Source organism: Culex pipiens, chromosome 3 (genome assembly GCF_016801865.2).
Source record: "Culex pipiens pallens isolate TS chromosome 3, TS_CPP_V2, whole genome shotgun sequence".
Lineage (NCBI taxonomy): Eukaryota > Metazoa > Arthropoda > Insecta > Diptera > Culicidae > Culex > Culex pipiens.
Genome location: NC_068939.1, coordinates 108,706,794 through 108,721,730, shown reverse-complemented (window position 1 = coordinate 108,721,730; position 14,937 = coordinate 108,706,794). Strand labels below are relative to the sequence as shown.

At 38.2% G+C, this 14,937-nt stretch overlaps 1 protein-coding gene across 1 annotated transcript in view; it reads left to right on the top strand.

The window, feature by feature from the left end:
• LOC120421495 (uncharacterized) overlaps nucleotides 1–14,937 on the top strand; it is a 117,711-nt gene that overhangs the window by 44,034 nt on the left and 58,740 nt on the right. The gene's annotated exons all lie outside the window — the stretch shown is intronic.

Genomic DNA, 14,937 nt, shown 5'->3' with positions numbered 1-14,937 from the left:
TGCGGTGATAAACTTGTTTGTTTACATCTTGCGGCAATACAAATACACGGTAACGGTTTGCGGAACGCCATCACCAATACTTGAGAATACATTATATTAAAAACGCTTACTAACAAGCGACTTTGTATGTATTAAAAAACACGAAGTAACCTTAAGGTTGTATGCAAGAAATCAGCTGAGTTCTGACTTGTATACTACATTTGAAACGAACCTCAACAAGTAGATGTCACCACTGTTCATAGCTGTTAGATTTACCAAAATTGTTTGTTTACAAACATTGATCGTCAACAAAATGCGTCTGCATTTTCTGACGTTTAAGCTGTAATTGTATTGGTGATGTCGATTATTCTCCTGAAAATCTCAAAAATCAGTCATTGAACATTCTTTTCAGTAATATCTTTCGTTTTGCTCAAATTTTTACAGAAACGTTAATCATTGGCCTTAGATGCATTTTAAAACAAGGCAATTCAATGTCAATCAATTGACATTTCGAGAAATAGAAAGTTGAGTTTCATCAATTCGCTTTAAAGATGAAAACGCAAAACAAATTATGTCACAAATACATGCACCGATTTCTATCCAAAAGAATAAATAATATCTGCACCGAAAGTATAACATCGGGCAGGTTCTGCGTTGTTATTTTGCCCGTTTTGTATCTATCCCATTCCGTTCCATGTGCTGTTGTTGATATTTACACGTACATGCCGAGCAAAACAAAACCCCCGGTAAAAACAACAACAACAGCAGCAGCTCATAACCCGACTTGGGGTGCGCGAGAAAACAGCACATATTTTGTTGTCGGATGTCGAGGATCGAATGGAGGGAGGGATACCTACATATTAATGCAGCAAGGCTTGACTGACCTTGAATTTCCTTGCTGCCTCTTTCATACGACTGTTCGTCGCTCTCAGTGTGTTTTTTTTATGGCCGCTGAACCCGGCTTATGTTTAAAGATGTTAGAAGAACACGCACACAGATGCCCTTATGGGTTATTCAACACTATTGTAAATAGTTCCTGAATGTGACCCAGTTAGTTCGAGGGTAGGTTCTTGTTTTTCCAGTTTTGTGGGGTGTTATGTCGTGAGAATATCAGAATTATGTAATTTCGAGAATATTTTGTTTGTGGGAAAGGGACTTCTATACAACTGCAGACCCTTTTCAAATGTTGGTCTTATTTTTTAAATTTCAAAATGTTTTTTTCGAGGGATTCAGATTGCAATTGAAGATTACATTAATTGTTTTGTGATTTTAAAAGCCCTTCTTATATCATCGTTGATCAGAAGGCACGGCGTCGCGGAAATTGTGCATAAAATGTGTTAAATTTTCACGGTGCAAAAGACATTTCTATAGAATCGTTATATCGAGAGACACACTGACATTAAGGAAAGAAAGTAAGTGCGCTGGCCACGGGGACGCCCAGACTAGTTTTTGCATTTTCATTTCTTTCATTTTTGTTGTATCGCTGTTAAGATTCGATTGTGAGTAGCGGGACCCCTTGGTTACTCTGCATCTTGTTTTTGGAACCTTTTATTTTATATTTTATTTTTAATTAGTCCTTCTTTTATCATCGTTGATCGGAAGGCACGCCGCCGGTCTAGTTCGTTTAAGTTATTGTTTTACTTTCATCACAATCGTTTACGCGGTGTCCTCTTTTCTTTTCGTTCAAATTTGTTGATCGTAATAATTTATTCCAACTGGCAGTTTTAGTATTAACTTATCAAACTATCCATTTTAAGAAGAGTAAAGCGTATTTTATTCACTATTTTAAAAATTTACTCGCGTTATCGTATAAACAGTAAAAATATACTGATAAGTCCAGCCCATAGCACTACTGCTCGGTTGGCACGCGTTCGGTTAAAACACTTTTTAAATAATCAATTAGGGGAAATATACCCTTTCTAATCAAACACCTATCTTCGTCATATAGAGAGTTTGATGCTCGATTAATGCTCCAAAAATACTATTTAAGCTATAAACTTACCAGCAACAGCACCGCCTCGAGTATGCATGCAAATGTATGCCATTTACTGGCCAAAAGATCAAATTATATGCACTTTTGATCATAAATTCTATTTTGCAAGACCATTTCTAATCATTTTGGTGGCACACACATCCACACGCAAGATCAGAGGTTAACTGCTTAAAGAAAGTCGCCATCAATATCTTTTCACTTGCGCTAACGATTTCAAAGCGCTTAAGATATAAAATTGCTTCCAACTACCGGTAACATGTTCTTTTGCACATTAGTTAGTCACTCACTTGAAAAATAATCCCGAAACATGTAAATAATTAGCAAGCGCCATCAAAAAAACAAACGCGCCAAGTCTTTTGACGTTTGAATTTCGACGACCCATTCCAATCAAAGGCTAAAGTGAATTTCAAAGAACAATCCAGATTATCCTGCATCATTCAAACACGACCGCTTATTAGGCTTAAAATGGGCATATTTCCCCTATGTATTTTTCCGCAGCCGGCTGCCTAAGATTTTTAAAATTTCAACAGATAAACAAATTGCTTATGGTCGCATCACCTATCACAGTGAATCCTGACCTCATACCCATCTTACTAACCCCTCAAAACTCATGTGATACTTTGTCGGAGACGCAGCCGATTTTGCGGTCCCATCACTCAAGTATCGGACTAACATTCCCATCTACTTCCCCGTGTCTTACCACTGGTCGTGGCCGGCGTCGGTATTGATCAGCATGATAGGGACCTTTGAAAATTGCGAAGGGGTGATGATTAGTTCCTACTTTTCATCTGTGGTCCACGGAGCAATTTTTGGAGGTCCTGGTCAATAACGAAGTAGCAGCTACGGGTAGACACCAATGCTATGCTATGGATTCAGATTATTTCTGCAATTCTCTCATGTTAGCAAATTGTGGAATCGTGCCTATTACCACCCAATTTGCTGATTTAAACTATTTAAACTATCGGTTAAGGTTTAAGGGAAATCGACACACACAGCCACATAGTTACAGACAATCGTTTGTTCAGAAATTGATTCGAGGTCGATTGAGAACATGCAGGTGGGTCTAGAAGGTCTAATTAAAAAAAATATTTTTTGAGTGTTTTGTTATAACAACCTATCCTGAAGAAAGTTAAAATCAAGGAAAAAAAAGAATAAAAAATACATAAAAATCTTGACATAGGCGAAAGATAACAAATTAAGGTTTTAGATCGGACCTAACATTATCAAAAGAAAAAAAGGAAAACTAAGGTGATAATTGCATACAAAATTACTCAAATTTAAAGAAGAAAATCACAAAACAAGAAAGGTAATGTACAACAACAAAAAAACATCATTTCTGCGTTCATTTGCGCCCATCAACGCCTGACTTCACCTTACTTCTAGAAAGATTTTAAATAAGCAAATAAAAGCATCCTCCCACATGCCCTCGCCAAATTTACTTTGCCGTCCGAAAACAAAGCAAAAAAACAAACACAACCCAACAGTGGCCCGCGTGTGTTTACTTTTACGATTCTCTGCGTTGCCCCCGCGTGTGTTTGTGCGCTGGCATCCCCAAGACCGTCTTTCTCGGGTCCTCAACTAGCCCAGCCGGCATATTGTACAACACTCGTAAAACCGTTCTCCCAACCTCGTTCCAACTGCTGCTGCTGATGCACGCTAACATGTTTGTTCTTCAGCAGCAAACCCCGGCGGCTGCCAGCCAACACCAACACTTGGAAAAGCCCGTCAGGCTGGAATACAAAACCGGAGTCCGTAAAGGTTGAGTGTCGACAGTTGTACTTGAACCTTTTGATTGGGACGCGTTCGGTAGAGTTGCTTGTGGGGTTCAAGTTTCATTTGAACAGACCGGCGGGTCTACCCTAGAGATCCGGCGCAGATGAGGTGCTTCGACGCGGTGCCTGCTGGCAGGAGTTGTTGTTATTCATTCACGTCGCGTTGCTTGTGCAGTAGACTCGTAACATTCCACCGTAGCTGGATCGCTTCTCTTCGCAGTGAACAGAAACGTTCAAATTAGAATATTGACCGGTTTTTTGGCAAGAATATGACCTCATGAATAGCCAAAGAATCACACACCAGAAGAGTCCATAGTGATTTCAGTGAAATGCGCAGTTCTTCCGTGGAGAGATATCCAACCGCATCGGTACTCAAAGTGAAAAAGAAGAGTGAAAAACCCCGAGTGTTAGAGTCTGCCTACGTGACTGTTTCACGCTCCCAGGCTGGTGGCGACCTTCGAGGGAGTCTCGAATGTGTTGTGTTACAACGTTTTACATCTATAATAATAACTCGCGCGGCGACGGCGTCGGCCGCGGTAGACTCGTTGGTTAAAACTTTAAAGCGAAAACAAATACCCAGATAGAGAGAGGATAGGATAGCTCCGCCAAATTCCCTTGTGCAATGTGGTGAACGTGCCGAGTCCGATGTCGTCAGAGAATTTGTGGTGAATCACTGCGACGGCCGACAACGTGGTCGGCGGTGTTTTCCACTCGATGTATCCAACCTGTTGTTGTTGTTGACGAGCGACTTTGTACTTTAGAGTACGGTGTACGCGGTGCGTATACGCGACACGATACGGTGTGGAATTTGTTGTTGTTGTTTTGTAGTATACTTTTGATAGCTTCTTGCGAGCACGAGCCACGAACCAGGTGGGATTGACCGGCCCTCAAGACGTTCTTGTTATTCGATGATGAATGGCTTGTTGTTCGACGAAGATAACTGTGGTTTTCCGTATAACTCACGTGTCGGATTCATGTTCGTATTTTTTTAGTGTGTGGGTCAAATTTCACATAACTGTCTCCTCAAGTTGAATAAAATTCAAATTACATTGATTGCTATTGATTGATCAATATCCAATACCAATTAAAACATTTGTACGGAATTCAAGTGTACAAATTTCATCGAAAATTCAAATGAAAAGGAAATGAAAAAGTGAGGGATTTCGGAAGATGTTGTCCAAAGAACAGTTTGATTAGAAGTTGAGCTTCAAAGAATAAATAAAAGTCAAAGTAGTTATGTCACAGACATAACCGGAATGGCGTAGACTATGTAAAGTTTTGAGATGTGGACATAGAGTTTTCCATAACTTAATTTTGAAGAATTAGCTAGATACTTGAAATACATTAACGGAATAAGATCGTAAATGGGAGATGGACCCCCCAAAAAGACAGAACTTACACACTTCAGTCAACTCAATCGGACCGCAACTGCCATGTAACCATACTTTGAATGTGTCGGTAAATCTTTGACTAGAAAGCCTTATTTAAACAATGGAAACATCGAATGTAGGAGAGAAGAACGAAAAACGTTTTTTTCGCGAACCGAATGAAAGTTTGGTAGCATAATGTGGGGGAGAGAGAGGGGTTGGGGGGGGGGGGAGCAGCCTCAGAAAGCTGTGCAATCCGTCACCCCCGAAGACCAACACAAGTTCCTGAAAGGCATTTCACCGACTCATCACGGGTGGGACGAGGAGTGAGGCAACTCCGAAGAGTTGGGAAATCCTCACCCCCTACCACGAAAGATCCAAACGGTCCGGCCATCGAGAGGCAACTGGCTGACGGTGACGACGAGAAGGCGATGCGCGCTTCTTTTGCAGTTCTGGTCCCTCTCTCTCCTGCTGCTGCTGCTGCCGGTCCGACGTCTGAGACGTGAATGATGGTCTGGAATCTGGCGCAGTTTCTTATATATGTTTTCGGCTCGCTACTTCCCCTCCTTTTTCGCGACCGGTACCGGTCGCGCTGCTTGTGTGATTTTCCCCTCAAAATAGGTACTTGACCTTCCCGTCCGTGAGTGGGAAGCGCTCATTTCGCTTGCAAAATCTCTGCATTTTGAAAACATTTTAAAACATTGAGTTGTTTCAATAGTAAAACTATTTTGCCAACATTGAAAATTTAATAGCAAATTGCTGAATAATTTTCGAATCGAATGCAACCAAAATCGTGCCGATTCGATTAGAGGGAAGGAAGATATAAGCGATTGACGGATGACGCAATATTCCAGGGCCTTCGGCCCGGGTTTTTTGGAGTGGTACCCCAGTACCTTCGACAAAGACGTAAGTCTACGTCAAAAGACCAGCCCAGCACTTGAATTTCTTACGATGTGGCCTTATACAAAATGTTTTCATTAAATTATTGGTAGATTTAAAGTTTGACAACAACATACCAGCTGATGAATCACTTCTGAATTACTTGTTAATCGAAAAATGTAAAATCATTTAAAGGAACTGTACATCATCCTTTTTGCACTCAATTAAATGTGATTCATCTGTTGAAGACTTGTGAAATGATAATGCAAGATTAATCCTCATCGATTGGTCGTGTTTATTAAGAGTTAATTTAGAGTCCATTTGGGTTATCGAAAAACCCCTCCTTAAATTTTTAAATCATTATACATGCTACAAACAGAATGTTTTTTTGTTTCCACAAAAAAAGACACAAACATTTGAAAAGGGCGTAAAATCGCTTTAATTTTGAACAAAAATTAATAAGCGACTTTGTCCTTTCATCCAATTTTTTTTTCCGTGTTAAGGAGGTCATTTTGAGCAGTTTTTGTTGTTATTCTTTCCTATGCTTTTTGAAGATCAAAAATTGATTGAAAAATTGATGTTTGGTTTTTTTTAGATCGAAGCCCGCCTATAGGTGAGGTTAGGTTGCATAGGGTTAATGTTCCAAACAGAGCTGAAAATGTCAGGAGTCAAATCGGCGACGCTGACACGAATTTTCGAGATCCATTCACTGAACCACAAAACCGTGACATAAACAACCCCGGCGCAGTCGTGAGTGTCCTACACCCAGAACTGGGCACCGGCATACGAGAGGATAAAGAGCACAGTTCGGTAGTAAAATGGTACTGTGTGCGGACGGAGAGGATAAATCCCGAAATTACCGATAGTACTTTACTCATGGGTTCATTTTCTAAAAGAGTTCATCTATCAAAAAAAAAAAAGTACCGGTACCGAGACTCGAACCCAAGACCTTCGGCTTATTGATCCGTGCCTTTGCCGTATGGGCCACCATGGTTCGGTGACTAAGGGGCGTTCATTTGTCCATATAAGTCACTCAATAGAATGAACTGTTCCAATGAACGAATGAACACGCGAGAGGACTTTACTCACGCAAAATAGTACTTTCCTCACGTTTCTTTTCGGGAGGACTATCCCCTCGGTCTTTAACTTTGGGTGTAGCTCATTGAGCAGCTGCAATGCGAGGCAGTAGTCGACCAACGCTCATTCGACGTTGCACGCATAGGCATAGGCGCACGCGTAGGCTTACAGTCACATGCTAGCAGTGAACAGACATTTTGGTTTGCTTCATGTGTACTCTAGGTTGGGAACTTTTTGCAGGCCTGGTTCCAAATATGACCCGAAGACACCATAAACAGAAAGTAATGGATAAACACAAGTGTTACTCTAGCATTTTACAAATAAAATGCAGTAGAAACCACAGATTAGGTAATAGAAATTGGGTGTATTGGGCAAAGTTGTTAAAACCCTATCTCATCAGAAATCGGAAATAGTTTTGAGGACGACATAATCTTAATTGCTCCCAAAGAATCAAAAATATTTGTTACTGCTGAATTCACTGTTCCGATTTCATTGTTTTATGGTTTTCTTTCTTAAACTGCAAAAAAAGTAGCATTGCACCTCGAAACACAACAAAAATGACAATTTAATGTGTGTTTCTTTCCAATAAATTAAAGTCCCCTTGAAAAAGGCTCAAACCCCGAGCCGAAACGTCGGGCATTTTCAAACACCGGAAGCCAAAAAATCATCAAATCCTATATACCAGTCGAAAACAAACAATCGAATAATTGTTAATATAAGTCAATGTAATAAACAAATAGTTTACAAGTGCTATTCCGAGATCATTTTTTTAGGCTTTCGATTATATTTAAGGCGAAACGGGATGCCAGTTTTTGGAAATCTTTTCAACTTAAATCAATTTCTCAACTCGACAGTTTGCTTGCTACCGAATTATTTAGCGTCTGTAAAAAACAGAACTATGTACAGTCATCCCACATATTCGGAACACCCACAAATTCGGAACCCTTTTGTGGTAATTTGTCAATAGAATGCAAAATACAACTTTTCTGCCGACCCTGCTATTTTTAGGGCCTTTATTTGGACATTCTCTTGCTATTTCAGTAGTAAAAGTAATACTTTTTAAACAAAAACTGCATTTCAAGACTATTTTATCCAGAGCACCAAAACACTGCCTCCAAATTGCCTGTTCCATGATTGTGGAATGTTATTGTGCCTCCCACAATTGTGGAACACCTGAATTTAACTGATATTTTCACAAAAAAAGTTTTCAGATCATTCATAAAACATTACTAAGCATTAGTTTTATTGGTTCCAGAGTGCGAAGTCATTATTTTGTAAAAAATATGTACTCCTGGAGTTTGTTTAAATCGTAAGAAAAAAGTGTTCCGAATTTGTGGATTTCAAGGGTCAATGTTTTTCTTAGAAAACTTGATATAAAACGTAAAAATGTACAGCCGGTCTATACATCAATCGAAAGATCGCAAGAAAAGCTTTCACATGAAGGTAAAAGCAAATCATTATGTTCAATTATCGATTTTCTATGATTTGTTGAACATTGGCCGATCTGTAAACTGTTCCGAATATGAGGGATGACTGTAAATTACGAAATTTCTTAAAAGGTGCTTCAAAAACTCGACTAGTGGAATCAATATGGCGCTGCCTTTCCGTTTCCCCTTAACCACAAGTGAAAATAACAGAAAGTTCCAGAAACAAATCTCCAATTAAATCAAATCTTTCTTATTTTTCATGTTTTTTCCAAAGGCTTTGTTCCTGTTATTAACTTAGTTTGTTGTGTAAATAGTGACTTAGCTAATAAACATAGAAGTTGCAAAAAGTTCCGTGAGATTTTTCAACTCACACAAATCTGAAAAAGTTACCCCGACACCTTTTTGATTTTCGTGACACTCTGGTAATTCTTATCCCTGATCCCCTAAAAAATGGCAGCTACGAAACCATCCACTTTATATGATTTCTAGTAAGATTTTTTTTTTGTAATGATTTGTAGGTTTTGTAACTTTTCAAAGATTTTTTAGAATGTTATACAAATTTGTAGATCAGACAAAAAAAAAAATATATATATATAGAAGTACTTGCATCCTTCATGATTTATCATAGGCAGTGAACGTTCAAAGAATCATTCCACCCACACTCTAAAAAGTAACCCTGCTAAGTTAAAAAAAAACATGTTAATGGAAAATATATTTTTTAATTGACCGAAAAGTTTCGAAAAATACATACACAGTAATGCTATGATATCTTAAAAAAATACAATACGAAACAATTAAGTAATTCAATGGACACCAAAACGTGCCGCTACAGAAGACAACTTTCGTTCACTTATTTGTTTTCGTCAAACACCACCACCATCACCAATCGTCATTCATTGCAAATATCATCGTTATTTTTGCCATGAAGAGTGGAAACAATATATCGCAGGCCAGCCCATCAGCCGCGTCCAAGATTATCACCCAACCGCATTGTGACAGCTGTGCGAGAAGCGTCAGTCATGTATGAATGAGTGATGGATGACCGGGGGATGGAATATGCGTCGGTTGGTTCTCATTTATTTACCGAATAGGATCCATCAGCTGATGAGCCATTGCTTACATTGTCTCTATGATTGAATGTGTAGGATAAAGGACGTGGGTGGAAACTATTATTTCTATGTTGATATTACTATTTCGAGTATTTCCACAAAACCTGTATTAAAAACCTAAGATATACTGTTACAAATGAAAAAATGAGATTGTTTAACACCTAAACTCCCAAGCTCGAGAAAAAGGGGGAATTTGTATGGAAATTCCCCCTTTTTCTCGAGCTTGGGAGTTTAGGTGTTAACAATTAATTAAAATAACAATGTGATAATAACAACCGTCTATGTATACAAAATATTGATGATATATTTACACTCATATTATTTGAACACACAGCATCTCAATACTTGTTCTTTAAACGTTGACATCATCACACACAAAAGATTGGCTTTGCCGTTTTTTTCTAAATGTGTTTTCTCCAATACATTTTTTTCCCATTGATGATCTGCTGCAAAATAATATTCATGCCATCGGAATATTTTTGGGGTTATGTTTTATGAAATTATATGCCTAGTCTACTTGAGTATGAATTATTGATAAAACAGATTAACAGCGCCGTCCTGATGTCACCTTTTTACCGAATAAAATATGTCATCGAACCTCAATCAAGCTTTAATTTTGTAAAACTTTTTAAAGCATTGCATGAGCTTAAAAAAAATTAGAGCAACAAACGAAAATAAAATGTTACGCATCAAATCACGTGGCCCGATAAAAATACAATATTCTCCCTCTCTTTTCAATTTGTGAGCTCAAGGATGGAATGGGTCATCATGTGATCTCTGCGGGAAAACCCCATATTCTTTGTCCCCCGCAAATTTATTGAAAGAGTTTCCTTCTGTGGGACCTAGGAAAAAAGGGATAAAAGTTCGCGCAACAGGGAAACAACCTCGAAAGTAGGAAAAAGACCATTAAGCACTGGCGTCTACGTGACTGCCTTGATCCATTTTTCCATCGGATAACTAACTTGATGCTTTTCCGTTGCACTTTATCATCGTGGGGTGGGGACAGGAAGGAAGTTCTTTTTGATAGGGTCAATCGCCAATTGTTGGCTCATCCGGTTTATTCTTCAATGATGTTTTTTTTAAACAAACTAACTAAATCTACACTGATTTGTAATTCATCTTTATTTTAAAATCGCCTTATTTACAAAATCTACCCTTAATAATCGCAAATAAAAGGAAAATCTCCTGCGCATGCTCGAAATTTTCCAAGAGAGCAGGAAATTGTAAACAATTTTATCGAAAAGAGCGAAAACAGCTTTCCTGTTCCAGCCAGGAGTGTCGAGTGGCGATATTATACATTTAGAGAAACATTTGGCGGCCGGGGGCCACTCCGGCGAGGGGTTTTCCGGAGGCCCTAGAGTTCTCAAATAAGCGGGAGTTGTTGGGTGAGGCTTGCAAATAAAAGCGAAAGTTTTGGCACGTGAAAATCAACGTCGTCAACGTAAGGGCGTAGTAAAGGGAAAGTGAAAAGCTATTTTCGGTAAATTCGTTTAACGAGACATTGCGATTGGTTTGAGTAAGAGTTGGACAAACTTTGTGGCTGGATTGAGTCGTTTTATCACTAATTCAATTAGCAACAGTGTATTGGGTACAGCTTTAAAATCTGTTGAAAACATAACTTGTAAGCGTAAATCGAGATCGTAACGATAAACAAGATTATTGCAGCCTTCAACTAAATCCAACCAAAAGTAAACAGAATTTCTGTTATCAGAATACAATTCACGCGATAAGCTGATGCAGGGAGACAACAATATCAAAGCTGCTAGATTTTAGAGGATTGAATGTTGTATTTTCTTTTCAAATATTAACGTTATGAAAAAAAAAGAAAGAAAATGTTGATGTTAAATAAATCTTGAAATGATATATTTGATTTTTATTTTGCAGGGAAATGAAACGGGAATATTACTTGTTCAGTCCATTTCAGCAATTCTATTAAATGTTTTTAAAGATTGACCTTGTGTTTAAGATAACAAATTTATGTTTTTTTAAACAACACACTCTCATTTAACAAAACCGGAATTGAAAAAAAACTTTTCCTGTTACATTTTTTGCTCACGAAAAAAAAAGTGAACTGATTAAGTTAAAAAATTGCTCTTATTCAACACGACAATTGCTGAAGCTCACAATCAAATATGGGTAATTCTCCGCCAACTCACACAGCAATTGCCCCGGATCTTCTTCAATTTGCGTGAAACTTTGTCCTAAGGGGTAACTTTTGTCCCTGATCACGAATCCGTGGTCCGTTTTTTGATATCTCGTGACGGAGGGGCGGTACGACCACTTTCATTTTTGAACATGCGAAAAAAGACACGTTTTTCAATAATTTGCAGCCTGAAACGGTAATGAGATATAAATTTGATGTCAAAAGGACTTTTATGTAATATTGGACGCCCGATTTGATGGCGTACTCAGAATTTCGAAAAAAAAAAACGTATTTTTCATCGAAAAAACACTAAAAGAGTTTAAAAAAACTCTGCCATTTTCCGTTACTCATCTGTAAAAAATGTTGGAACATTTCATTTTAAGGGAAATTTAATGTTCTTTTCGAATCTACATTGACCCAGAAGGGTCATTTTTTCATTTAGAACATTTTTTTTTCATTTTAACATTTCGTGTTTTTACTAACTTTGCAGGGTTATTTTTTAGAGTGTAACAGTTTTCTACAAAGTAGTAGAGCAGACAATTAAAAAAAATTTGATTTGTAAACATAAGGTTTGCTTATAAACATCACGAGCTATAGCGATTTTGCAAAAAAAAAGTTTTGAAAATCAGGTGATCAGGGACAAAAGTTACCCCTTAGAACAAAGTTTCACGCAAATCGAAGAGGGGTCGGGGCAACTTTTCCCGATTTCGTGTGAGTTGGTTTTTAAAGATGAAACGAGAAGCCTGAGAGTTTTTGGAAGCAATTTTATAAGAACACCGTAAAAAGAAAAAATGGGATATATTGGGGACTTTCGTTCCTACCGAACTCCATGTCCTCTACACGGATAGAAACCTTGTAAGCATATCCGCTAACTCTATGTTTTTGAGTTCGTAAACATAGAAATGTTTCCAAAATTGTCAATTTCAATGTAAATGTTTTCAAAACCGACAAAATTGTTGTTCGAAATCGGAACAAAATGTTGACAATTTCGGAAACATTTCTATGTTTACAAACTCAAAAACATAAAGTTACCGGATATGCTTACAAGGTTTTTAACCGTGTAATAACATTTTCTGAATTGTTTTGGATTTTTGTTTTGACGGTATATTTCTTGAAGGTATTTCCAAAAACTCGGCGTAAATAGGCTTCCCTTTTCACCATAACCAATTTTGTAAAAAAAAAGCTAATCTTTGGCATAAAACCAAAAGTGGATTTATCTTGGAAAGTATTACTAGTGATGATGAAAAAGTAATTTAATAGTAAGATTTTTTATCACAAGTCGTACATTTATCGAGCTTTACATCGGAGGAATGCAACATTTTTTGCAAATCCGAAAAAAAAAATTGATTTTTTTTTTTCAGTGAAACTATTGATTTCCCGTTTTTTATTTGCCGTCAAGATAAGTGTCAAACTTCAAAACAGTTTCGAAAAGTATTATTTCATACAAGTTTACGTTGCAACGTCACGAAATATAAAGCGGGTGCACAAAAAATCAAATTAAAAAGACATTCGATTAACGAAAAAGTCAAATTTATGTTAAATGAAAAAAAAAAAAAAATAGCAGAGCAAAAACACAGCTTTTTCAATTAAATATTTAAAAAAAACAAATTCTCTCGCGTTGTAACGTAGAACAGAAACCAAAACGTCAAAACCTAAACACAAAGTTGATGGCAAATTTAACGTACTTTCAGAATCTGTAAAAATATAGAGGTGTTTTCTTTTAAATTTCTACAAAAATAAAAACAAAAAAAAAATGTGGCGGAATGTGTTATCAACTATTTTTAAATTAAAAGAACTTAGGCCGTTTTCGGTTTAAATGAAATAAGCTTTTCCGTTATCAATTTATTGAGATAAGTAGTGGGTTGGACCTTATTGTGCTTATGCCTGATCATTTGATAAAGCTAAAACTTGTTACAAAAGCTTAAAATAGCTCAATAAAGTTTTTCCAGCTGTTTTTGATTTTTCTAGGCACCCTAAAGAACATGCTTCACCCTCATACGCACATGGTCCCAAGCACGCGACTTGAACATTCTTCTCCCGTGACTGAGATTGGAAATTCCCTCTCACCACTGCGAGAGTGAGAGTAAATGCGCTCAAGTTGCTCAGAAAAGCGCCCAAGACTAGAGCCTCGTGCTCACTCGCCGTCTCAGCAGTCGTCACTTCGTCCAGTCTTCGTTGAGCTCTCGCGCCAGTTGGATGTGTGTTCGTGCTTTGTAGAGCTCTCTTTTGCCCTTCGTCGGTTTCCCCAAAATAAGAGTAAAAGTGGGTGCGTTTTTTTTTTTTTTTTTACTGGTTTAGGCGCGTCTCGCAGCATAGAAAAGCATAACTTGGGGGGAGAAGGGAAGTGGTGGGGGGTGTTTCTTCCTTCTTCGTCTTACATAATAGTAAATTTTTTGAGGCATTTGTCGCGTGCGCCCGTATTTCGTGAACACGTGTGTGTGTGTGCATGTGCGTGTGAACTTGGACACCGGGAAAGGAAAATTCACTTCTGCTTGGAGTAGTCCCGCCCGTGTGGATCAATCGGACCGCGCACTGGATTCACAATCCAGAGGTTGCCGGTTCGAATCCCACGGCGGGCGCTCTAAAATTCTTTGTGTAAATATGGGTATTCGGCGCCGTCGCTCCGTGCCATACTTTCATACACTTAGGAGCCCAGGGCGGCGAAGTCCTTGTAGATTAAAAAAAGGAAGACACTAGTGGTTGGTACTAGCAATGGTGGCCGACAGCTATAAAGTCAACTTCGTTTTCGTTGGAGTAGTGGGCAAAGCGAGTTTGTAGTAAACACACACAGTATATCGTAACCAGTTCTGAATCGGAATTTTGCTGCTTTCGACCAAGTGTCTCTTTTCCGGAAAGAGCAGTTTTCACGTGAAACGTGACGAGTGTTTCGCTCTTTCCCACGCTTTCCACACAGTTCAATGAATCAGTGTCTTGCGAACCTTCGTGGTGAACGGACACTAGAGCTGCGGTATTTTTTACTACCTAAGCTCAGAGTTATTTCAAAAAAAATTCACAGTCTTTTTAAAGACTACCTGAGTTATTTTCCCAAATTCTAAACAGTCTTTTCAAGACTAACCCCACCTGAAATTTTGTTGTATTTTACAAACGAAGCCATCTTTTTAAGAGAACTTTGCTTGCAAAATGCGTCAAAACAAAGGTAAACGCAAATCTTCTGAAGATTTGATCGTTAC